The 24,968-nt window shown below is 32.8% G+C and overlaps 1 pseudogene; it reads right to left on the bottom strand.

Moving 5' to 3' along the window:
- Positions 1–20,528: 20,528 nt before the first annotated feature.
- Positions 20,529–21,147, bottom strand: LOC120187668 (annotated as a pseudogene).
- Between the last annotated feature and the right edge of the window lie 3,821 nt (positions 21,148–24,968).

Consider the following 24,968-nt stretch of genomic DNA (forward strand, 5'->3'; position numbering starts at 1 on the left):
TCCATGGGGATACCTTGAGAAAAACCTGATCTCCAACCTCAAACTCGATATCCTTACATCACTTATCTGCGTATGATTTCTGCCTATCAAATGCCTCTTTTAAACGATCACGGATCAATCTGACAGTATCTTCAGTCTCTCGAATCAAGTCTGGACCCAAAGTTTTTCTATCATGCAACTCTGTCCAACATATAGGAGTACGACATCTACGTCCATACAGAGCCTCATACGGTGCCATGCGAATACTCGTTTGATAACTATTATTGTAAGCAAACTCTCCCAACTATCACGGAAATCAATCACACAATCCCATAGCATATTCTCCAACACCTGAATAACTCGCTCAGACTATCCATCAGACTGAGGATGAAAAGTCGTACTGAAATTCAAACGAGTACCCAGAGCCTCGTGCAAAGCCTTTCAGAACCTGGAAGTAAACCTCGGATCTCGGTCAGATATGATAGACAATGGTACACCATGAAGTCTAACGATCTCATAAATGTACAACTTAGCCAGTTTGTCTAGAGAATAATTAATCCGGATAGGGATAAAGTATGCTGACTTGGTGAGTCGATCAACAATCACCCAAATAGAATCCTTTTTGGAAGGAGTCAGAGGAAGACCAGTAACGAAGTCCATTGTAATGCGCTCCCATTTCCACTCAGGAATCTTAATTGACTGTAACAATCCAGATGGATGCTGGTGTTCTGCCTTAACCTGCTGACAAGTCAAACACCTCGCCACAAAATCTGAAATATTCTTTTTTATACCAGTCCAAAAGTAGCGCTCCTTGAGATTATTGTACATTTTGTCCCCGCCAGGATGCATAGCATAAGGACTACTATGAGCCTCCTGAAGAATAATCCGTCTCAACTCATCATCTTTAGGGACACAGTAACGACTGTGAAAACACAAAATACCATCCCGATCCACTGTATACTCTGAACTCAATCCCTGTTTAACTTGTTCAATAATGGGAATCAATAAGTTATCCAAAAGTTGTTTGGCCTTAATATCTTCGGCCAAAGTGGGTTTAACCTGCAACTCTGCTAATAAAATGTTATCATCAAATAAACTCAAGTTGGCAAATAAGGCTCTGAGATCTGATATCGCCTTACGGTTTAAGGCATCTGCCACTATATTAGCCTTCCCTGGATTGTATTCTATCTCTAGATCATAGTCTTTTAGAAGCTTTAACCAGCGACGATGTCTCAAATTTAATTCTTTCTGAGTAAGTAGATACTTCAGACTCTTATGATCAGTATACATATAACATTTTTCTCCGTAAAGGTAGTGTCTCCAGATCTTTAAAGGAAAAACCACGGCAGCTAACTCCAGATCGTGAATATGATAATTACGCTCATGCGGCTTTAACTGACGCGAAGGATAAGCGACAACCTTCTCATCTTGCATCAAAACACATCCTAATCCAGAGTGAGAAGCATCACTGTAGACAGAAAAATCTTTTCCAGATTCAGACTGAATCAGCACTGGGGCTTGAGTTAAAATAGTCTTCAATTTCTCAAAGCTAGCTTGTTGGTTCTCAGACCAGACAAATGGAACATTTTTCCTTAATAGTTTCGTCAGTAGAGCTGCAATAAGGGAGAACCCCTCAACGAAACGACGGTAGTAACCAGCTAAGCCCAAGAAACTACGGATCTCAGAAACATTCCTGGGTTGCTTCCAGTTCAGAATAGCATCCACTTTGCTTGGATCCACCCGAATACCATCAGCAGAAACGATATGTCCAAGAAAAGTCACTTCGCTGAGCCAAAACTCATACTTGCTCAACTTAGCGTATTGCTTATTCTCCCTTAGAGTCTGTAGAGCAATCCTTAAATACTCCTCATGTTCTGCTTCACTTCTAGAATACACCAGTATGTCATCAATGAACACAACTACAAACTTGCCCAAATAAGGTCGAAACACCCTATGCATCAGATCCATAAAAGCAGCAGGGGTATTTGTTAACCCGAATGACATCACGAAAAACTCATAATGCCCATACCGGGTACGAAAAGCAATCTTCGAAATATCCGAGTCTTTCACTTTGAGTTGATAATAACCAGACCTCAAGTCTATTTTTGAAAAGATAGAAGCCCCTCGAAATTGGTCAAATAGATCATCGATCCTGGGCAGAGGATATTTGTTTTTAACCGTGAGCTTGCTCAGTTTCCTATAATCAATACAAAGTCTCAATGTCCCATTTTTCTTCTTGACAAAGAGAATTGGGGCTCCCCACGATGATATATTGGGTCGGATAAATCCCCTGTCCAATAACTCCTGAAGTTGGACTTTTAGTTCCTTAAGCTCATTTGGGGTCATACGATAAGGATCCATTGAAACAGGAGTGGAACCAGAATAGACTTCAATTTCAAACTCAACCTCTCTATCCGGCGGTAATCCAGGCAACTCTTCGGGAAAAACATTGAAAAATTCCTTGACAATCTGGATGCTTTCAATATCAGATTGAGAACTTTTGGTATCCAATATATAAGCAAGAAACGCCTCGAAACCTTTCCTGATCATCTTCTCAGCTACCAAAGCAGACACAACATTCGTCAGAAATCCACGGCGTTCTCCGATCATTACAATCTTTCGATTATCTAGGGTCTTCAGAACAGTTCTCTTGGTCTCAAAATCAATATTTACTCGATGTTTGTCCAACCAATCTACGAAAATAATCAAATCAAACTCTTTCAAAGGTAACTCCATCAGGTCAGCCAGAAAAATTTCCCGATTGATCTCTATAGGGCACTATCTAAAAATACGATCCAACACGATGGACTTGCCTAAGGGACTTTGAACTATCCCTGAATGCTCAGTATTCTCAACAAGAATATTTAGACCCTCAGAAACGGAATGCGATACATAGGAATTGGTAGAACCACTATCAAACAATGCAAAGTAGGGAAATGAATGAATAGTAATAGTACCTGCAATCACATTAGGCCCATCACGATCTTGTCGAAGTCTGGCAGTGTAAACCAATACAGGTTGTCTGGCCTCAGATCTGACTGGACCCCTACTCTGAGATGCTCAGCCTCTACTAGTCGATCCCGATGATCTCTCCTGAGTACGACCACCTGCAGGAGTCTAAACAGTACTCTGAGTACGAGCGGGAATACGAGCTGGTGTCTGAACTATAGTAACTGACACTGGACAATCCCTTATAAAATGGTCACCATAACCACATTTAAAACAGGTACCAAATTTTTTCCTGCATTCTCCAGGATGAGATTTTTCACAATAATTACATGGCTACAACCCAGAAGATTCAACAGGTCTAGAAGACTGAACAACTGAAGAACCGGATGCTACAGGTCTGGTACTCGCACCGCCTCTCTGAAAAGATTCACCCCTGCCTCTCTTGCTAGGATATATAGAAGAATCAACAAAACCAGAAGGCCTCCTGAATCGGGTTTAAGCTCGATCACTATCTCTCTTATGCTCCATACCCAATCGCTCTATTTCTTCAGCAATATTGGCTATCTCAACTAAGGCATCAAAATTCCTCTCCCGGTGGGTAGCAACTCGGCTCCTGATTTCATACATGAGTCCATTTTTGAACCTCAAGCATCTATCTACCTCAGTGTCAACAAGTCCAGGAGCATAACAGCTCAATCGGATGAACTCCACCTCGTAATCCATAACAAACATATTACCCTACTTTAGATCCTGAAACTCCTGGCGTCGCTCCTGCAGATATCTCTCCTCAATATAGCGACTCCGAAAACGTGTCTTGAAAAGATACCATGTTAACTGGTTTCTCGGAATACTACCATAAATTGATTGCCACCATCTAAAGCTCTCTTTTTTCAACATAGTTAGGGCCCCCTTCAACTTTTGCTCAGGTCCGAGGTCTATCTCATCCATAATCCTCTCTGTGTCCTCCAGCCAATACTCAGCATCTGTCGGGGGTCCACCAGTAATACCCTCGAATGGAACTACACCAGCAGCGACCAAAGAATTTGAAATCTCAACCGCAGTCATATTACTAGGGGCTCTGGCAGCTCTCTGAAACATGCGGAATATAACTCTATTAATGACGTCTTCATTCATGTCAGTATCCTCATCTCCAATGACTGGAGGGTCTCTCACAGGAGTAAACTGATCATCATGAGAAAGGGTCGGATCTACTTGCGGAACAGGAGGATCACGTGGAGACATCAGATCGTCGATCGTAACAGAAGATCAAGCAACTCGCCCTCGACCACGTCCACGTCCTGTCCTACGACCTCTAGCAGTACTCATCGTTGGATCATAAGGCTCTACAGAAAGAATTTGAAACATATGTCAGATTAGCATCAGGGATCTCGAGAAAACTTTAAATTATAAAATAAGGTGACATGTTTTTTTTTCTTCAAAATTTCTTAAAAATCCAAAGTTTAGGACCCATATATAATCCGAGTGTTTAAAATCGAAAGCTCTAATACCACCAAATATAACCCCCCAGACCCGGTCTTTAATTTAGACCCAAACCTAAGTGGTCACATATCCCATTCAAAGATTTTTTTAACATCTTATAATACATTAGATATAATACAGAACAAAATATTAATAATAAAAATATATCCAAAACGATAGCAAATACATGTCACCAAACATAACTGAAAAACATATAGAGATATAAGTTCATACAAAATAAGTAGTTGATCTTCCCTGATGCCAAATCTGATAGTTTACGGTATGTTGTTATCTGAAAAAAATAAAAACTACAGAACGAGCTAAAAAGCCCAGTGTGCTCCATACAGTGTATATAAAAACATACTGATAAAAATATTCCAATAAAATCGGTTTATGCAATCATGTCGTTAAAAATATGAACAATACCCCCATCCAATCACAACAGAATGTGTAGGTTCCCTAGAACCATACACCCAGCCTACACAACATATAAGGCCCTGAGCACAAAGCCGAGGAACCTGCAAATATACTTCCTTCAATAATACCCCCCAATGAATGAGATGTTCATGAATGTATTTGAATGAAAACCATGATTAATTCTTTAAAACATAAAAGTGTTCATGTTTGGAGATCATATACATAAATACGGAAATCAGAAGACAAATCAGTAGTATACAGAAATTCAGATATCAGATAATCAGTATTCAGAGAATCGATATAAAATACCGTAACCAGAAATCATATCAGAAATATGCAGTAAATCAGATACCAGATACACAATATTCAGATATATATTTTAAAACAGTAATAATGTAACACTGTCGGGAAACACACTTGTAACAGTCTGAGAAATCAGATAGGGAAGCTTATTACTGGTTTGTCGATCACGCTCTGTTGCAGCGCTAGATCCTACGAATTGGAAAAATCCATATTGGAATCCTAATATAAATAATCTTAATATTTATTTAAATAATATACGAAAACCTACGGGTAATTCTTGTAGTACGCGGTTCGGGCTGATCTGACAAACGAACAACTCCATACCTAACTGATCCTCGCTCAGGTGAAACATGAGTACCTTCATAAAATATTTTATTGAATCAATTCCTTAACCAAAACTCAAATAAATAATCAAAATATTAAAATACTAAGCCTTTTGGTTTCACATGCTCGATTCGGGAATTTTGGGTAAGAATTTGGCAAAACGGACTTTGGAATCAGATTCAGGACGTCGAAAAACATAAAGTATGACCTTCTGAAATTTTGAATTCTTGGTCAAAATCAAAATCAACGGGTTTGACTAATGATTTGGAGACTTTCGGGTTCCGAATTTGGTGAAACAGACCCCCAAAATGGATTTAAAACTTCAAAAAATAGCACCATTTTAAAAATAATTAGCAAAATATCACCATTTTTAAAATATTTACTAAAATATCACCATTTTTCAAGAATTTCGAAAATAGCATTTTTTTTCATAATTTTTTCAAAAATAGCACCCTTTTCAAAATAATTACCAGAATACCATCAGTTTCAAAATAATTACCAAAATACCACCCCGGTCAACGGTCGGGTCGGGTCAACGGTCGGGTCAACGGTCGGGTCGGGTTAACAGTTCAGACCGGTCAAATCGGTTACAAGACAGCGGCTGAGTCTTCCCCACGCGCAATGGCGGCGCGTGGGGGCGCGTGGGACCTCCTCCGGCGTCCTATAATTCACGGAAAAATTCCTAAAAATTATTTTGAGCTATTTCGAGATACTTACAAAGCTTGGTTCAAATTTTTGAACGGCAGAGAGCTCGATTTCAACAAATCGAAAACTTTGACCGTCTCACCTCCTCACGCGCCGCCATCGACGGAGACCAAGGATGACACCAGCGGACTCGAAACGGCACAAGGAACACGATGGTGCTGGAGTTGTTGAAAACGGATCAACGATCGGCGGTGAATTTAAGATTTTCTCGGCGATTGTGCTAAAAAAAGGTCGAGACTTTGACTTAAAATTCCCGGCGTTTGGCAGTGTTTCACTTCAATTAATTTAAGGGGTTTGTTCCTCGATCAATGATGAACACGATGGTGGTTTCAAAACGACGATTGGAATTCGGACGGCGTTGGGATCGTGGTTGGAAGATGGGCGTTGGGAAGGGAATTTTGGGAGCAATTGGTTTCTGATTACAATTAAAATATTTCAATTGCACGTATATAACCAAACTTACCAACCCTTTTAGGGTAAATTTAGGGATTGGTCCTGATTTTTTTAATTCTAAAACAAGCTATAAGTTTTAAAATCTTTCAATTTAATCCTCAAATTTTACCAATTTACTTAATTAAAACATCAAATTACAATTAAATATTTTTTTTCAAATTTCCGTATTGTTACACCCAACCTTTGTGTTTTGTTTTGGGCCTTCCTCTCTCTGTTCCCTTCCCTACACAGAAATTGGGAAAAGAAGGTGCCTAATGCATTGGCTTTGTTTTGTACGACATTGGCACGTGAAGAGCACGCGAGAGAGATCGAGGTTAACACGTGTTGAGAAAGGATAGGTTCAACTACAAATAAACTGTTTTAATTTTTGTTTTCTTTTTAGAAAATTCTTTCCCTTTCAACCTGTAATTTATCTGCAAAAAGAAAAACAAGTTTGGATTTTACAAAGGAAAATTAAGTGACCATGTCCATGGCTAATGCATCGGGGACCAAAGGAAGGAGAATTTTAAAGATGTTATAAGAAAATACCATCTTTTAACTCAAATCATGAATTTTCTTTCTTTTTCTTAGGGTTAAAAACTATCATATTGGTCACTTTTGTTTTGCTTTTGTTCAATTCTAATCAATAAATTTTAAACATACTGTTTTAGTCACTTATATTATTGATTCATTCTAATTTGATCGCTGAGTCGTTAACTATCGTCACTTTATTGGCGTGATATGTTAAATAATTTTTGGACGTCGTTATGTTAAGCTCACCCCTTTTACCTCTTAAAAAAATTGATGTACATTTAATCGAAAAATGTGTTGGACTCCACAAATCTAACATCGAACCTTCTACTTCCTCTTTCTGATCTCCCCAAATATATTGTTGGATTACTTTGATTTCAAACTATATTGCTTCACTTCCCAAGGCATTTATGTTGGATTATAATTTATATTTGTGGGAACAAATGTACAATGTTATCATAAAGTATGATATAAAATTAAGTGATCAATTATGTTAGATGCATCATAAGTATTAAAGTGTAGATATCATAAGTTATATTTATAATTTGATAAGGGACATAATTATAAATATTTAATAGATTTGGCCCATTAGAGAATTTTTATGACAAGAGCAAACATATTTTCTTAGAAGATCTCAACCAAAGAAAAACTCATAGATTTTAACTATCAATTCAAGTACACTTACATATATAATATTTTATTCTTGATGATTTGACATAATTAGGTCCCGATTAGCTTTTGTATTTATTATGTTTTGATTCTAACAAGTGATATTAGTGAAATGTCATGTTGAATCATTGAAAATAAATTGATTTTAAATTTTTAGGTTTAAAATTTGGCTTTTAAATATAAAATAAGTGTCCAAACTATAATGCTTTTCACGAATGGGTGCCTAAAGTATTTTTTTACCCATCTCGATGCTTAACATTAAAATCGTTAGTATTGTAGGTGTCTGGGCCGTCAACGGCGTGAATTTTCTCTGTTAAATAACACGTGTGATAATATTAAAATTTTAAATTTTTATTTTTCTTAAAAATAAAAATATTATTAAAAAAACATTTCCCCTGCCCGTGTCCCCCCTTTCCCTCCAGGCTGCTCCTCTCCCTCCCTTGCTCGCTGCTTCCATGGCCAAATGTCCGATTACACGGTCAACCATATGATCAACTGCCACAGTCGACGAAACGATCGATTATCACAATCGAATTTTAGGGATTAAGTATTTAGGATTTTAGGGATTAGAGATCAAAATTTAGGATTTAGGAATTTTGGGTTTTGAGATGATAGTAAGGGTTGTGATCAGTTATTGGATGGTAGGCAATGTATGGGTGGCGGGTCATTGACGAATAGGAGGTTGATGATGGCCGACAGTTGGAGTAAATGAGACTAGAATAAAAGATTTTAAGAGTTTGAGTTTTTTTTGGTATTTTAGAAAAAAGTGGGGCTTTTCGAAAATAAAATATTTTTGAATTAATTTTTTTTCTTCCAAAATTATCGTATTATAACATGTATCACTTAATGGGGAAAATTAATGCCATTGACGGCTTGGACACCAAAAATAGTAATGTTTGTAATGATAGACACTGAATGAATAAAAAAATACTTTAAGTACCTATTCGTGAAAAGCAATATAGTTTGGATACTTATTTTATATCTGAGCCTTACTGTTTAAGGGTCAATAAAACATGTTATAATGAATTTAGAAAAAGCCATCTCTTGATTTTGTTGAATATGAACTTGGTAATCTCCTTACTGTTTAAGGGTCAAGTTTTAGGGTTTTAATGTCCAAATATAATTGCGGGTATTGTTTGTGGAATTGAAATTCCAGTGTTCATAATTTAGATAAGTGTTGGTAACATCATCGCATATTTTTGTCTCTGTTTATTAGTGAAAATTTACTTTGTAATACTTTGGCAGTATTGTTTAAATTGATTTATTTTTTCCCCATACTAACCATATGATTTTAACCACCAAATATTATTTGTATTACGCCAATGATAGTTGCAACCGTCTGCAATTAAGTTTGTATTACGCCAATGATACTTGCAACCGTCTGCAATTAAGTTTCGTATATATTTTATGGTTTTCTTATTGAGATAAAATTACAGTGTTTGTACCACTTTATATGATATTTGTGGTTAATATTAAGTGTTATTATTTCTTAGTTGGTTGATTGTTATGTGGCCTCTTTATTAATTTTCATAATTTAATTGATAGCTGCGATTGTCAGATTTAATTTAATGAATCTACGATTAAGAAATTTTAGAGAAATAAAAAAAGTAAGGTTTTTCTCGATTTCTATTTTTTCATTTAGATAACTTTATTTTAATTTACTTCAAAAAATAACGAGGTGATAACAACTTTGGCCTTTAATTATTATAGAAATATTAAATTATTTAATTACAATTTACTTTTATTTCGATTATCAAATATATAAATACACATATTGTTAATGTTAGATTATAGAATATATATTTGACATTAATATATTCGATTCAGTTTGATTATGGATTTTATTTTTTTGACCTTTGGTTAGTAAGGAAATAGTAAATTTAAATATTAATATTATTTTGAGATGGCTTAGTTAAAACAATAAGTGGTTAAGGGGTCCCAACTATAAAAAAATGTTTTATTTTAAAGTATAAAGATTATGTATATATAACTTAAGATATGTTAGTATTGATCGGTCTAAAGGAAGATTAATAGCTAACATAATTACATATACAACATTGGTAATAAGCATGTGATAACTATTCAGTTTGACATGCGAGTAATAAATTGACCCAAATGAAGATTTTTTGCTAGACATAGTCTTATTATCAATATTTGATTACCACACTAGAGATCACTTAAAGTGAATATTTTGTCAAAATATGAAATATGATATCTTGAGATAATGTTTAAGTTTATTCAAATTTATTATCATTTTAAATATCTTTTAATTTAATTGATTGTTGATAATATTTATTTGGTTTTATATATAGTTAATGCAATCTATGAAATATGTATAAGACAACATTGTTTAAGTTAGTCTAGTTTTACTCTCCTTCATTTACCAAAAAAAAATGTATATACTTAATTTAGTTTGATCAAAATTTTAATTTGAATTGTTGGTTACTAGAATGGGTAAATTACAAATTTAATAAATGAGTTTTATTTTCTTTCATATTTTACTCATTGTACTTTAAAAGTTTTCAATTTAATCACTCAATTTTATATATTGAATTGTTTTTGTCACTCAACTGTGTTCTCCTTAACTCTGTGATGAAGTGACATTTTTTATTAATTTTTTAATCAATTATGTTTTATTAATATTTTTTATATTTTTATTAGTCACACTATTAGGATTTGAGGTTCTATGAAACAACTAAAAAATATAGCCAAGAGGGGTAAATTGGCTTTATAAAAAGTTTTGGGAATGGAGTAAAAAAGACAAGCAATAGACACAAGATTTAGAGTGGTTCAACTTCCTTAATGAAGTCTACATCAACTACCTTAGCTCTACACTAAGGATTTCTAACAAATTCACTAATTTGTTCTTTCTTTTTCTAGGCTCAAGAGTAACTTTCTATAAATCCCTATCTTTTCAATGGCTAAGATAGAACCACTCCCCTTTTACAAAAGATAAAAATTGTGCAAACAAGAAAACCTCTAAAAGGAAGGAGTTTACAATTTAAGCTCACAAAAATACTTATGTACAAGAGAAAAGGAAAAATAAGATTGAAAGAGTTTTTCTCTTGATCTCGATTGCTTGGATATGTGTTGTAATCTTCTTTAAGTGTCCTCAACTTGTTTTTATATGTTGGAATGAGTTTGTAATCGTTTATAGCCATTGTGGATGTTTTGGAGTCATTGGGGACTTAATTGCTGCAAAATAAAACTGCCTAGATGAGAGAGTATCAATACTCAGGATATGCGTATAGGTACTCGGGATAGAAGTATCGATACTTTCCTTATAACTTTTAAATAAAATAGCCGTTAATGATTGTTGGGCTAGGTGAGTATAGATACTAGGGTCGTGGTATCTATACTACTTTACAAAGATGTATCTATACTTCTTTGAGTATCGATACCAATTTTGCCTACTGGAATTTTAACACCTTTGAAAACAACGGGCAATATCGGTACTGTCATATGAGTATCGATATCTCTCTCACCTTGAGTATCGATACTTCAAGAATAATAGAGATATTGTTCATGCGGTATTGATATTGCAAAAATAATATCAACACTACTTACCTAGAAAATTGTTTTTGTGTTCAAAATTTTATTTAATAGACTTTAAATTATTTTTGAAAAATTTGAATAAATTCAATCAAGTCGAAAAATATTTTTTCCTTAATTTTTTATATCAAAATAGGCTCAACAATCTCCCCTTTTTTATATAACAAAATATTTGAAAAATGTATTGGCGAAACTCCCCTTAATAAAACATTTAATGGAAAAGAGAAATATTTTGGAAAATGCTTAATCTCCCTTTTTTTTCATTCTTGGAATTGAATTTTTTTCAAACCTACACTTCTCCCTTTTTTTCTATAAAAAATAATTACAACTTTAAGGTACGAAGAAACAATAGATAGTAAGTATAAAACTTAACATAAAATCATTTGAACAATCAAAAGCTCCCCCTCAATTAAAACATTCCAAAATAAAAATTGACACTTAAAAAATTGAATTTCAACAAAGATGAACAAACATGTTAGTAGCACATGAAATTCAATATATATCTCCATGTATATCATAATTTATGCATTTTCATGAAATAAATTTTATAACTCATATGCATAAAGCATTACAAAATAATATGCATTCGAAAATTGATATCAATTGGTAGAGATATATCATTTTAGTGAAAAACATATGCATAAATATTCAAATTAAGGTCAATAAAATAAAAAAATGCTTAAAATCATTGAAGAGCACATATTGACCAAAAATCATTATGATGAACAAATACATTTTTTTAAAAATTAATCAATGACAAATGTTCATCATAACATATTTTTCAACATACATGAGAAAACAAATCACATGTAAACATTTATGCTCAACACTCATTTATCCATAAAAATATGGAATAGACAATCAAATTAAAAAATCGAAAAGCTTTAAGGTTAGAGATTACCCATATTTTTTTCCTTGTGTGACCTGAGCATTTCAAATTCTTTACCTTTATAACCATTGCTCCAACACACACCTACAAGTGACATTCATTTGGATTTTGGTACCTAAATTTCTTTGGGTCCTTGAGGGTTAGTTCTAATGTCTCTAGTTCACTTACGAGCCCCACTTGCCTAATTTTAAAATATTTTATTTTCTTTATAGGACAAGTATGTGGTTTATGACCATGGAAATGACAATGTGAGCATTTTGTCATTTTTAAAATATATTAATTGTTTTGAGAAATAATTTCTTTTTCTTTTTTTAAGCATTCAAGCTTAACTTTCAAATAAAATTGTTTTCTAAGTCTTCGATTTTGATTTTTGAAAGATCAAAATCATTTTTCAAAATTCAATTTTGTTTTTTAAAATCCAATTTTTGTTTCAAAACCAAATTATTTTCAATTTTAAATTTAGAAATTGATTTCTTATATTTAGAATTCATGGTCTCAAATTTTAAATACAATCATAGGCATCTTATAAATCTTTAAATAAATAAGAATTTAAATCACTAGAGTTAGAAGTTAGACTTGAATCTTTTTCGATGGCCATGAGACATAAGTTGGCGACTTCATCTTCATCATTGGAGTTTTCTTTATCACTCAAAGCAGCCAAAAATGTTTTTTTGCTTGATCCCTTCTTCTTTAGAAGAGGAATTTCATATTTGACACGTCCCATTATTTTGCACTCAAAGCACACTGGGGGGCCATTTCCTTACTCGATTCATGCTTCTTATATTCTTTTGATATCATGAATCTTTTGAAGAGATTGGCCATCTCTTCATTTACATCCACTTCTTCAGTTGAGTCTTGATTACTTTCAGTGTTGGATTTGAAGGCGATTCTCACATCATTCTTTTTCTTATGTTCTTCTATTCTTCTCCAATCAGCCTTCAAAAGATGATAAAGGCCTTGAATACTAAATTTTGAATGATGGTTATTTGCATGTCCCCTTGCTTGAACATAAATGGCCTTCAATGGGTGATAACATCAACCTTGAATGCCTTGAATTGGTGAATTAAGATGACCATCAATTGTTTGTCTCTTGTTAGAAGATGAAAGGACTCTTCCTTGGCTCAAAGTCATCCAAATCATCCATGCATGAAATTCCCGTATCAAAATTCCAGCCTGCACTGTCTTCAATAAATCGATCATATCTCAAGCTCCCGATATCGGAATGAGGTGACTCAAAAGGCGTTGGAAAGCTAAGAGATATAGGAATACTGTCCATTTGGTTTCTATAATCAAATATGTCTGTATCGCATCCATAATTAGAATACATTCTGACTGATATTCTTGCATCTGTTAAGACTGTTCAGCTTCCCTCTTGCACCTAAACACAAAGGTGAAATTTATTCAATATTTAATTGAAAACATGCATGAAACAATTAAGAGTTAGTTTAATAAATGAACTAGTTTGATTTATGAACTAGTTTAATTAATGAACTAACTTTATTAAATGAAATAGATGCTTTAAATGCAATGCATGCTTAAATGAACTCATGCTTAAATGAAGTAGCATGGTTATTTATTTATGCAACTTAATGTCATGCAAATTTATTAGCACTCATGCAAATTCATGCAAGTAAAAGATAAAATCTTCCCTTAAACTTGGTTGTTCCTTCTTCACGTCCCAGCCTTGAATATGATGGTGGAGGTTCTTCTTTTGGATTAAAGAAGGCTTTCAAAAATCTAAACTTGGCTTGAAATTCCCAGATTAAGCTCAAATAATCTTCTTGAAGCTTCTCGAATGTAAACAACTTGCCTCGATCAAACGGTCTCAGGGAGATTGCAGAAAATAATGTAAGGTGCATAGCCGGGATCACATCAATCATTTTACCGATAACTATAACCCATAAGTAAACCTATAAAGACCCTAGGTATTCGAGTAATATATGCACCGTAGTGCTTACACATAAGGTCATTCCCACCATATGCATCGAAGTGCTACACATAAGGTCGTGCCCACCATATACACTTAGTGCCCTTACACACTATAGTGCTAATATAAACCTCCAGCTGCTATACTCTATGGCATGCCAACTATACCCTGCCCTTCAATGATTTACTTGGGCATATAGTATAATTTATTCATCCATGGTATCGTATGACCATATCATTAACATTAGGGAAGTTCATACCCAAATAACATCAATGGAAAAATATCACATTTATCCGCGATCAATGCATTACAATTGCACATTGTGACATATCAATGTCATGTCGAAGTTATAAAAATGACATAATATCATGCTGATATAAATAAGGTAGACTTGTCGCAAGTCTTCCTGATGATGTATAAAACATCTATGTACAATGTCATGCATGTATTGCACTCACCTTGACACTTTATATCTATCAATTGATGTGCCTCATTATGATCCACAATAAGTCATTTTATACACGATTTGCTTCAATCACAAAATCAATCACAATCTATACAAAATCACAAATCGATATCAATACATATGTTAGTATTGTACTAACATAACGACATCTCCAAAACAAAATCCATAATATACTTGAAACTTATTTTCTACCAGAATACCTAACACTTAATAATTCCTTTTAATATTGGCACCAACTTTTCCAATTTACACAAGATGATCCTTCACCATTTTATCACATAAATTTTTAATAACAAAATTCCAGCATTAAAATTATTACCAACCAAATGCTTTTACAAAGGCACAATTACATTTACTAACCCTAACTATACGAATATTGCACTTAGATCACCAAACTTTTCAAACTTCCAAAAAAGTCATATTTCACATCTTAACACTCATTTCAATTCCAAAACAATAATTTCCAGCATAGTACATCAACTATTAAACAATTACACAACTATTCAAACTTTTCCAAAATTTCAAAATTGGTCCCCTAGCTTTTCAAAATTTATAGAATGGTCCCCAAAATTTTCTAAGGCTTGTAACATACTTCCTACATCATTTCCAGCCCTTATATAATTTTCCATAATTTTCCTCACTCAAAAATACCATGGACGGATGCTTTAACCTTTAAAACTAGGTTTTCATGATTTTGATTCGATTCAAGCATGAAATCAACTTTCGATCAACCTTACAACATCTCTAAAATCAAAGCCTTAATTAACTCTCATCAAAACATAAAGTTCTAAAATTTCATCATTTGGTCGAAAATCATAGAATCATTTATAGGAAGTTTCAACATGTTTTAATCATAAATCAAGCTTGAAAATGAATCTACAACCTCAAAAACATTAAGATTCAACATCAATTTAATGAACCCTAGTGTGAAACAAACCCTAGGATTTGGGGATTTTTTAAATCAAGCTAGTTTAGGAAGTATAATTGTACCAAAAGATAGCGTTTTTCGAATAGATCACTTTTTTATTTCACGACATAACTTGAAATCCTAATGAAATTGCTCCAAAATGGAAACCAAAATTTTTTCTTACCTTAGGAGAGCTCACGACAAGTTTGGAGAAGATAACAAATTGGTATGAATTTAGATTAATTTCATGCTAATTTATCTTTAATTTAAACTTTAATGAATATTAAATTCATTTAATTGGGAAAAACCAATTTACCCTTAATGAAACTTCATATTTACGATCCAACCAAGACACCTCAACCTTATCATCTTCTTAAAGTCAAAGATGAACAAAAAAAATCTTACTTTATCGATTTTCCCTTACCTTTCCAAAAATTACAATCGTGACACTTTAATCCAACGGTCCAAATTAAACATAGAATTAAATCCTCAAATTCAAAGATTTATATTATTTTCCAACATTTTAAAATGTGGAAATAATATTTTTATGTCTAATTTATCATCCTTCATATTTTCACGAAATTTCTATTCAATTTTATTTACCGAATTTTTTTCTCAAACTCCATCTCTTTATAACTTTTAATACAAAATCCGTACTAAAATTCTGATTCCCACTGAAACGTTATTCTTGAAGTAAACTATTTATTTACGAGGCCAAATTGTAACTTTTTAAAATTACCATTTTGGTCCCTAAACTTTACCAAAGTTTATCTTGGGTCACAACTTTCAAAAGTTGCATTTTGGTCACTATCTAAATTTTGGGGTATTACACAATGATGTAAACATATTTACTTTTTAATCGGGATAAACCTTCCCAAAGTTCTTCAACTCGTTGATTATTGAAGTGAACAGATCAGACATCGTCTTTATGTCTTCATCGGGCTTAATCTTGGAGTTCTCATAGTTGAAAGTAAGAATGACAATCTTAGACTTCTTGATTTGGTTTGTTTCTTCATGTTTTACCTCCAACTTGTCCCATATCTCTTTAGCATTAGAGCATGAAGATACTTTACTATATTCGTCTCGGCCAAGTGCAACAAAAGAGAATATACATGTCTTTAGCATTGAGTTGGGTGAGCTTCTTGTCTGCATTGGTCCACTCTGATCATTTTCTTGGAGGGGTAGGAGAACAGTCAACGATTGCCTCCTAAACCATAAAATCAATGGCTTGAATGAACAAACTCATCCTATTCTTTCAATAGGAGTAGTTGGCACCATTGAAGTAAGGAAGCCTCGTGATGGAGTGAGAGTTCTCGAGGTAGTATGAGCCGAAAGTCGAAGTCATCTTCTTGGTTGCGTCTGTAATTGATTAAACTTCTTAAAGGATCATCTCAAGAGGTTTTAAAACATTCAAATGAGTGAAGCTCTGATACCAATTACTAGGATTTGAGGCTCTATGAAACAACCGGAAAATATAGCCAAAAGGGTGTGGATTGACTTTCTGAAAAGTTTTTGACATGGAGAAAAAAGATAAGTAATAGACACAAGATTTAGAGTGGTTCAATTTTCTATGAAGTCTACATCCATTACCTTAGCTCTACACTAAGAATTTCTAATAAAAAAATTACTAGTTTGTTCTTTCTTTTTCCAGGCTCAAAACTAACCTTTTACAAATCCCTATATTTTCAAAGTCTAAGATAGAACTACTCTTCTTTTACAAAGGATAAAAATTGTGTAAAAAAAACCTCAAAGGTAGGAGTTTACAATTTAAGCTCATAAAAAAACATATGTATAAGAGAAAATGGAAAATAAGATTAAAAGAGCTTTACCCTTGATGTGGATAGTTTGGATAGGTGTTGTAACCCCTTTCAAGTGTCATCAACTTCTTTTTATATGTTGAAATGAGTTTGTAGTCGTTTCTAGTCGTTGGGGACTTAATTGCTACAAAATAAAACTACTCAGACCAAAGAGTATCGATACTTGGGATATGAGTATCAGTACTTCCCTTGTAACTTTTAAATAAAATAGTTGTAAAATACCGTTGGGCTAGGTGAGTACCGATACTAGAGTTATGGTATCGATTCTACTATGTAAAGTAGTATCGATACTCCTTTGAGTATCGGTACCAATTTTTCCTATTGGAATCTGAACACCTTTGAAAACAACAAACAATATCGGTACTTCCAGATGAGCATAGATTCCTCTCTCACCTTGGGTATCGTTACTTCAAGAATAGTATCAATAATGTTCATGTGATATATATAATGCAATAACATTATCGGTACTGCTTACCTAGAAAACTATTTTTGTGTTCAAATTCTTGTTTAATGGACTTTAAATTATTTTTGGAAACTTTGAATACATTCAATCAAGTTTAAAAACATTTTACCCTTAATTTTTATATCAAAATAGCCTCAACAACCACCCATTTACTACTCTTCTTCACCACTCATTTATCATCATTTTTATCACCCATTTACAACTCAACAATCTCAGTTGTAACGCCCTAAATCCCGTATTAGTAGTTTCAAGTTAACCTAAGAGTATTTTAGATAAACTCATCACCCTTGTAAGAAAGCTTGGTCTAATAGTGCATTGGTTTTGGCTTAGTTGGGCCCATTTAGATGATAAAAAGAGTGGTTTTAAAGTGTGACTAAATTTGGAAGGATCAAAGAGAGATTTACCCATTTTCTATTTAAAAGACTAAATCCCATTTATGTGGGATGATATCATGCCTGAACATCTCTTTTTCCCCTCATTTGTTATTTTTTCTCCCAAAGCCTTCATCTCCTCTCTTTTTCTTCTTCCTCAAGCCTAAGTTAGAAAAATGTAGTAACTTTATGGGTTTCCAAGTTCAACAAGGAAATTGTAAGGTAAGAATCTTTACCCTCTCATTCCAGGTAAGAATCTTCACCCTCTCCTTTCAAGCTTCATTTCAAACCTTCAATCTCTTCATTCCATCATAGTATCCAAAACATAGGTTTTAGCAGAGCTTTAGAATCCTATAGTAAACCAACTAGTTTTTAGGAACTCCAACCTTAGGAAGTGTTTTTAACTATGTTTTAAGCTCTCAAACACTTTAGTAATCCTTATACATGATTTTTGTCTAGTGAGAGAAGTTGAAGAAAGCTCCAAAGCTAAAGAAAATGAAAAGCTAGCACTTGGTTGAGCTTAGGGGTTTCCAGTAGCTTAGGAGATCAAGGAAACTCACTTCTAACTCAACTTTACCATATGTAGATCACAAGGTGTTTTTTTAGGTTTCATGACTTATGAAGCATGTTCATGGTAGATTCAACATTTGGTGTTTTTTAGCATATTTATGGACCTATTATGATCCTTACTTCTATAAATGAAACTCTAATAACATTTGGGAACCTTAATAAGACTCTTTGGAGTGCTAGAGAGACATTTTCATACCTAAAACAAGGATTTCTAGGTTTGAATATCGGTACTGAAAGAACAGTACCAATACTGTTCATCAACTAGCCAAAATAAGGGGTTTTTGAGAAGGAAGTATCGATACTCACCCATAGAGTATCAGTATTGTTGGTCCAATTTCGATACTCATAGGGTAGTATCGATACCGAGCACACTAAGCAGATTTCAATAGGAAATTTTGGTATTGGTACTCATGGGAGTACCGATACTAGGGGTAGATTATCGATAATCCTAGTAAGGGTATCGATAATAAGACATTTTTCAAAACATCGAAGCAATATTTGGTATACCACATTCTAAAAGTATCGATACTCAAGCTAGAGTATCGATACTACCCCTCTCAATCCAGTTCTCAATAATCAGTCGGTATCAATACCTAGAGGTTAATATCAATACTCAATGGCCAGTACCGATACTGAAGGGCTTATTATCGGTACCCACGAATAGTTTTGGGTAATAAACCTAAGGGTTTTAAGGGATAGATTTGAGGGACTCAACAATACCAGAAAGACATGAAACAAAACTACATGTGAGAATAGTAATAAACGCAAAAAAACTAGGAATAATAATAGCTAGGATGACATAAAACTAGCCTTTTTTTATGCTCAGGAAACAGTTAGGACACTTGAGTTACTGTAGCAGATAACTATCGTACGATTCAAATATATCACAGTTAGTTCCAAGACACTTTAGTTGTCAACTGGGCGCAGATGCCCCAAGACTCGATGGAGTAAGTTGTCCGGGTGTAAGTTTCTGATGTAGTTTCGGATCTCACCGTAAATTACGAAGGGTATTTTAGGAAGGCTATAGGGTTGTGAGCTCCAAGATATAGAACCCTCAGCCACACTACAATGCCTACCTCATCATTTCATATCAGTATTCTTATGTCTTCATACCTATTCCACTAGCATACGCATTTAATGAGTGCATGTAGTACAATATAGTTATTAGTGTGACACTAAGCTCGTAAGCTCAGCGTTCATAATGTATTTATGTGCGTAGGTTCTTAGGAGACCATTCATGAAGTGTTATTGGCATCAGATATTCTAGATTAGTCGAGGTTTTATAGTACATCTTGATTTATATTAAAGGACATGTACTAATATAGACCCTTTTTTTAATCAATCGTAAATCTATTTTTGTATTAAACTCAACCTTTGATATTATTTTAGATATTTGGGAGCTCCCCATATTTGTAAATCAGATTTATTACATTTTTATTTTATATTTCTATAGATGAGTTATATAATGGTTTACAATTGTTTTTAAAATTACAATTTTGGGTTAGCCACTTCAGTGGTCACATGTGACATCGTAATTCATTGATCTTCGGATCATACTAGATTAGGATGTTACATCAACACCCAGAGATAAGATAAAGAATAACAATATGTTGTCTGGTTCCATATAATCAACATACTCATCATCATGTTAAAGAAGGGGAAGAATTGAAAATCAAAGAACTCTTTGGGGAAAGAAGGCTTTGGCCTTTGAAAGAGAAGGGGAAACGTGGTTATCAGGTTTGGCTAAGAACAACATAAAGAGAGGGAATGTATATGATTCAAACAAGCAAAAAATCAATATTGTTGATTTTCAAATCTCAAGAACTCTCTGTAATGGTCTTTGGGTTCTTAGTTTCTTCAGCTAGGTTGACGTTTGTTAAAATCTTAAAATTTCCTTTGAACTTAGAATTTCTCAACCACTCCAAGGCTTAATCCTAATTCAATCTCAGATAAGTTGCCTTAAAAACATTTTCATGCACTTTTCTCGAAATCATAAAATCCCATGCATTTTTCCTAATATCATAACATAATATGGCTCCAAATTTGTAACCCCTCTGTGCATGTAATGTATTTGAGCATACAATTTCTCTTATCAAGCATGTAATTAGTCGACAACTTGTTAGTGGAATCGAACGTGAGTGTCACATCCACCGCAGTCTGGTTATTCCTTCTACTGTCAATATAAGTCAGCTTCAACTACTTATCCGTAACCCTAACTGAGTTCATAAACTGAAATAGACAATTCTCTTTGGGGACTTTATAGTCGATGATGAAGAAGTCAGTTTTCTCAACAGCAAGAGTCAAACTGTTGGGACCTTTGACGATAGTGGCGTCAGTCATGGAGGAGTGGAGCTTGAGCATTGACGGAAAGGATAACAATAGTGTTGCTCTTGTCATTAATTAGTGTATCTATTTTTTAGTGACGCCTTGGTTTTTCTCTTTGTAAGTGATAAGGAACCGAAATAAGAGAGATTTTGGTGGAGCCATCAAGTCCTTGCTACTTAAATGATAAAACTAATTAAGAAATCTTAGTTATCTCTTTGATGAATTCTTGCATTGTGACAGTCATTTCTATAGCCTTCATAAGTTTATTGACAAGTTTCATAACCTCAACTTTAAACTTGAAAAGGGAAAACGATTGGATAAAGGTGTTGGAGTTGTGTTCAACAGTTTTAAATTCAAAATTTTAAGTTTGATTAGTTTGACTGTAGCTTTAGCCTTCAACCAATACATGTCATAACGCCATTATAAATTTATTGACGACAAAAGAATTCAATGTATAAAGTTTAGTGAGTAAATTGAAAAATTTTAAATTTTAATGAGTAAAATATGAAAAAGAAGAAAGTTCGGTGATGAATGGTGCACTTTACCCTATTAGAATATATATATATATATATATATATATATATATATCAAAACAAATTAATTTATATTTTGGCTACGTCTAATATTTTAAAAAGCTAGCTGAAATATAATGCCTCCAAAGTGACTTCTTTTGTTTACATTAACTTATTTAAATATCAAGATAATTATGTGTTATTGTGATTCACACGTTTATTAGTTGGCCTAAAGGAAACTTAATGTTCAGCCGAATTTCGATTAACACTTGTAGTAATAAATATGCAAAAATTATAAGGTATTTTATGTGTGAATTACATCAGTCTAAAGATTAATCTTTTGTTCGACATAATTTATTGTCAATGTTTGGTTACTACAATAAGAGTATCATTTAATGTTAATATTGATGTTTAAAGACTTGATATTGATATAGTCTTTGGTATCTTGAGATGAGAATTTAAATATTATTTTTGAATTTATTTGTTTACTTGTGAATATTAATGTGAGCTTGATCTTATTTATATTTTGTTCTATCAAATTATTTACTTATTGTTACCATAATATCGATCAATATGCATCCTGTACTAATGTTTAGAAAATGAATTTCAAGGGATGAAAAATGCACTTACAAAATTTGTTGTTATATGCACATAGGACCTTGCACTAAGGAAAGAACCATGTACACCTCTAACGAGGATAACATCCTGAATGATATAAGAGATATTGAGAGGTGAAATTTGTTCAAATTGCACGAGTCTAGTGATCATTAAGTACAACTTTTTAAAAAGCCTTTAGGGGAACATAATCTAAAAAGATTACTTAGGCTAATGATTTTTTTGACGAAATTGAGAATCTCAATTGTTTTCTCAAAAATAATATGGTTGAAATGACATCAATTTTGACTTCTTTGATGTCTATAAAGTATAAGTGCCAAGGAAATGTAATAGAGCACATTATAGATATGTTCCATGTTACTTCAAGACTTTAGGCACTTAAGATCGAGTTTATTTTGAAGAATAACTTGTTCTTATGGTTTGAGTATCGCTTTTTATACATTATAACAAACTCAAAAGGAGAAATGAACTCTAAATCAACTCATTTTTCATTGTGTGCAAAAAAATATGTTGTAGCATAATAAGTTTGAAAGTACATATTTAAAAACTACATATAAAGATTAGCGCAAAAAAGGCAAAATATAATTGTTAAGGGTCCAAATCACAAGAGACAACAAAACATTACAAATAGTTGATCTCCTTTGTAGTAAATTAGGACACATGAGAAAAAATTAAACTCTAAAGCAATAATAAATTATTTTGGTTATTTTGAGCAATCTAGGGGTTATAAATTTTATGATCTCATATTAAGAATATTTTTAAGATGAGATCTATAATATTATTTTTGAGGATGTTGAGGAAGAAATAAGGTTTGAGACATTGCTTTGAGGAGGAATTGAATTATAACTATATTCCTATTATAATTTTTAATGATATTGATGTGTTCATACATGTCGTTAATCAAGAAGTGAATCTAGAATCTCAACAAAATAATATTGAATAAGTCCCCGTTTAAGATGAATTTTTTTTTCAAAAGAGCAAACTCAACAACCTAAAAGAGCAAGTGTCATTAAGAAGATCTATGAGATGAGAGAAATGATATTTTAGATGATTATGCTATATTTCTCCAAGAAATAAAGATGACAATGGAATAGTGCTGGATGATCCAATAAACTTTCAAATGTCTTAAAAATTTTGGCTCTCAAAAGTAGATTTTTGCCATGTAAGAAGACTATGAGTTTATAAAAGATAATCAAGTTTGAGAACTTATCTCATAACGTGAAGGTGTAGAACAATTGATTATAGATATATATTTAAAACCAAGATGGATACAAAATTTTAATGTTCAGAGGTATAAGTCATGTCATGTATCTAAAAGATATACCCAAAAAGAATGCATTAATTTTGTAGAGATATTTTTTCTCTAGTTTCATGACAGACTCTTTTATGACAATCATGATACTTGTTGCTTATATTTGATTTTGAGTTACATAAGTTTGATTTCAAGATTGTGTTTTCAATGGTAACATTGATGAGATGTTTCTTACTGTACAATTAGAAAATTATTATAATGCTAGAAAATTAAATATATTCATATTAAGAAAATATATTAATGAGCTTAAGTATGACTTTTATTAATTGTATAGCAAATTTTGTCAAATGATCATCCCTTTTGGTTTTCAGATGAGTTTGATTGATGATCGTATTTACTAAAAGTTCAGTAGAAGTAAACCAAACGATACTCCTTATTGCTAAAAGAAACAATATTAGTCTTGATCCGTTCTAACAATGTTTTTGAAATTATGAAAATGCAAAAAAGTTCCTTATGCTGAAAAATTAAAGATTTTAATGCATATTCAAGTTTGTACACATTTAGCCATAGCGTGTGATCTTAAGATATTAAACAAATATTTAAACAATTTGGGTGTAGATCGTTGGATAAAAACCAAATTGATTCATACGAAATATTTAAGAATAAAGATATTACATGCTCGCATATACAATGTTTATTAAGTAGAGATCATCAATTAATATTAAATAGACTCTGACTTATTGAAATATGGATGCAAGATTTTGTCACATAGACTATTAATAATGGATTAAAAAGAAAGACCACTAAAGTTATTGTTAGAGTTTGAATCGAATTCAAAGTGGTACAAATTAATTAATATTTAAATTTGGGAAAGTAAGAATCCTAGTTTGATTAAAAATATAGAACCAATAAAGTAGATTTATACTATATTTAGTTTTCCTTTGTAATCAAGTATATATCCCTATAACAGATACTAAGGGTAAGGTTTAGATATCAAGTTCTTTTCTTTCATCAAAATCCTTTTGTATTTTCTTCTTTCATATTAGTGAAATTCTTCTCCTATGCCCATGGTTTTTCCTTTTTGGGTTTTTCTCGTAAAATCTTGGTGTTCTTTGTTTTTCTTTTGTCGATCATGTTTATTTGTTTGTCAATAATCATTATGATATTATACCAAATTGGTATCTAAGCTTCGGGTTAAATATTATGGCAACAATAAAGTATGATATTCCGCTGTTAGATCAAAACATTGGGTTCTCATTGTGGCAGGTGAAGATTCAGGATGTCCTTGAACAATTGGACTTAGATGATTCATTGGAAGAGTTTGATAAGGAGAAATCATTAAATTGTACAAACAACGAAAAACATAAGGATCATAAAGCCCTATATCAAATTTGTTTATGCTTATCAAATAAAATTTTACAAAATGTGTTGAAAGAAAAAATGACTACTTCTTCGTGGATGAAATTTGAGTAACTATGCATACAGAAATTGTTGACCAACAAGTTGTACTTAAA

Source organism: Hibiscus syriacus, unplaced genomic scaffold (genome assembly GCF_006381635.1).
Source record: "Hibiscus syriacus cultivar Baekdansim isolate YM2019G1 unplaced genomic scaffold, ASM638163v2 tig00113725_pilon, whole genome shotgun sequence".
In the NCBI taxonomy this organism is placed as follows: domain Eukaryota; kingdom Viridiplantae; phylum Streptophyta; class Magnoliopsida; order Malvales; family Malvaceae; genus Hibiscus; species Hibiscus syriacus.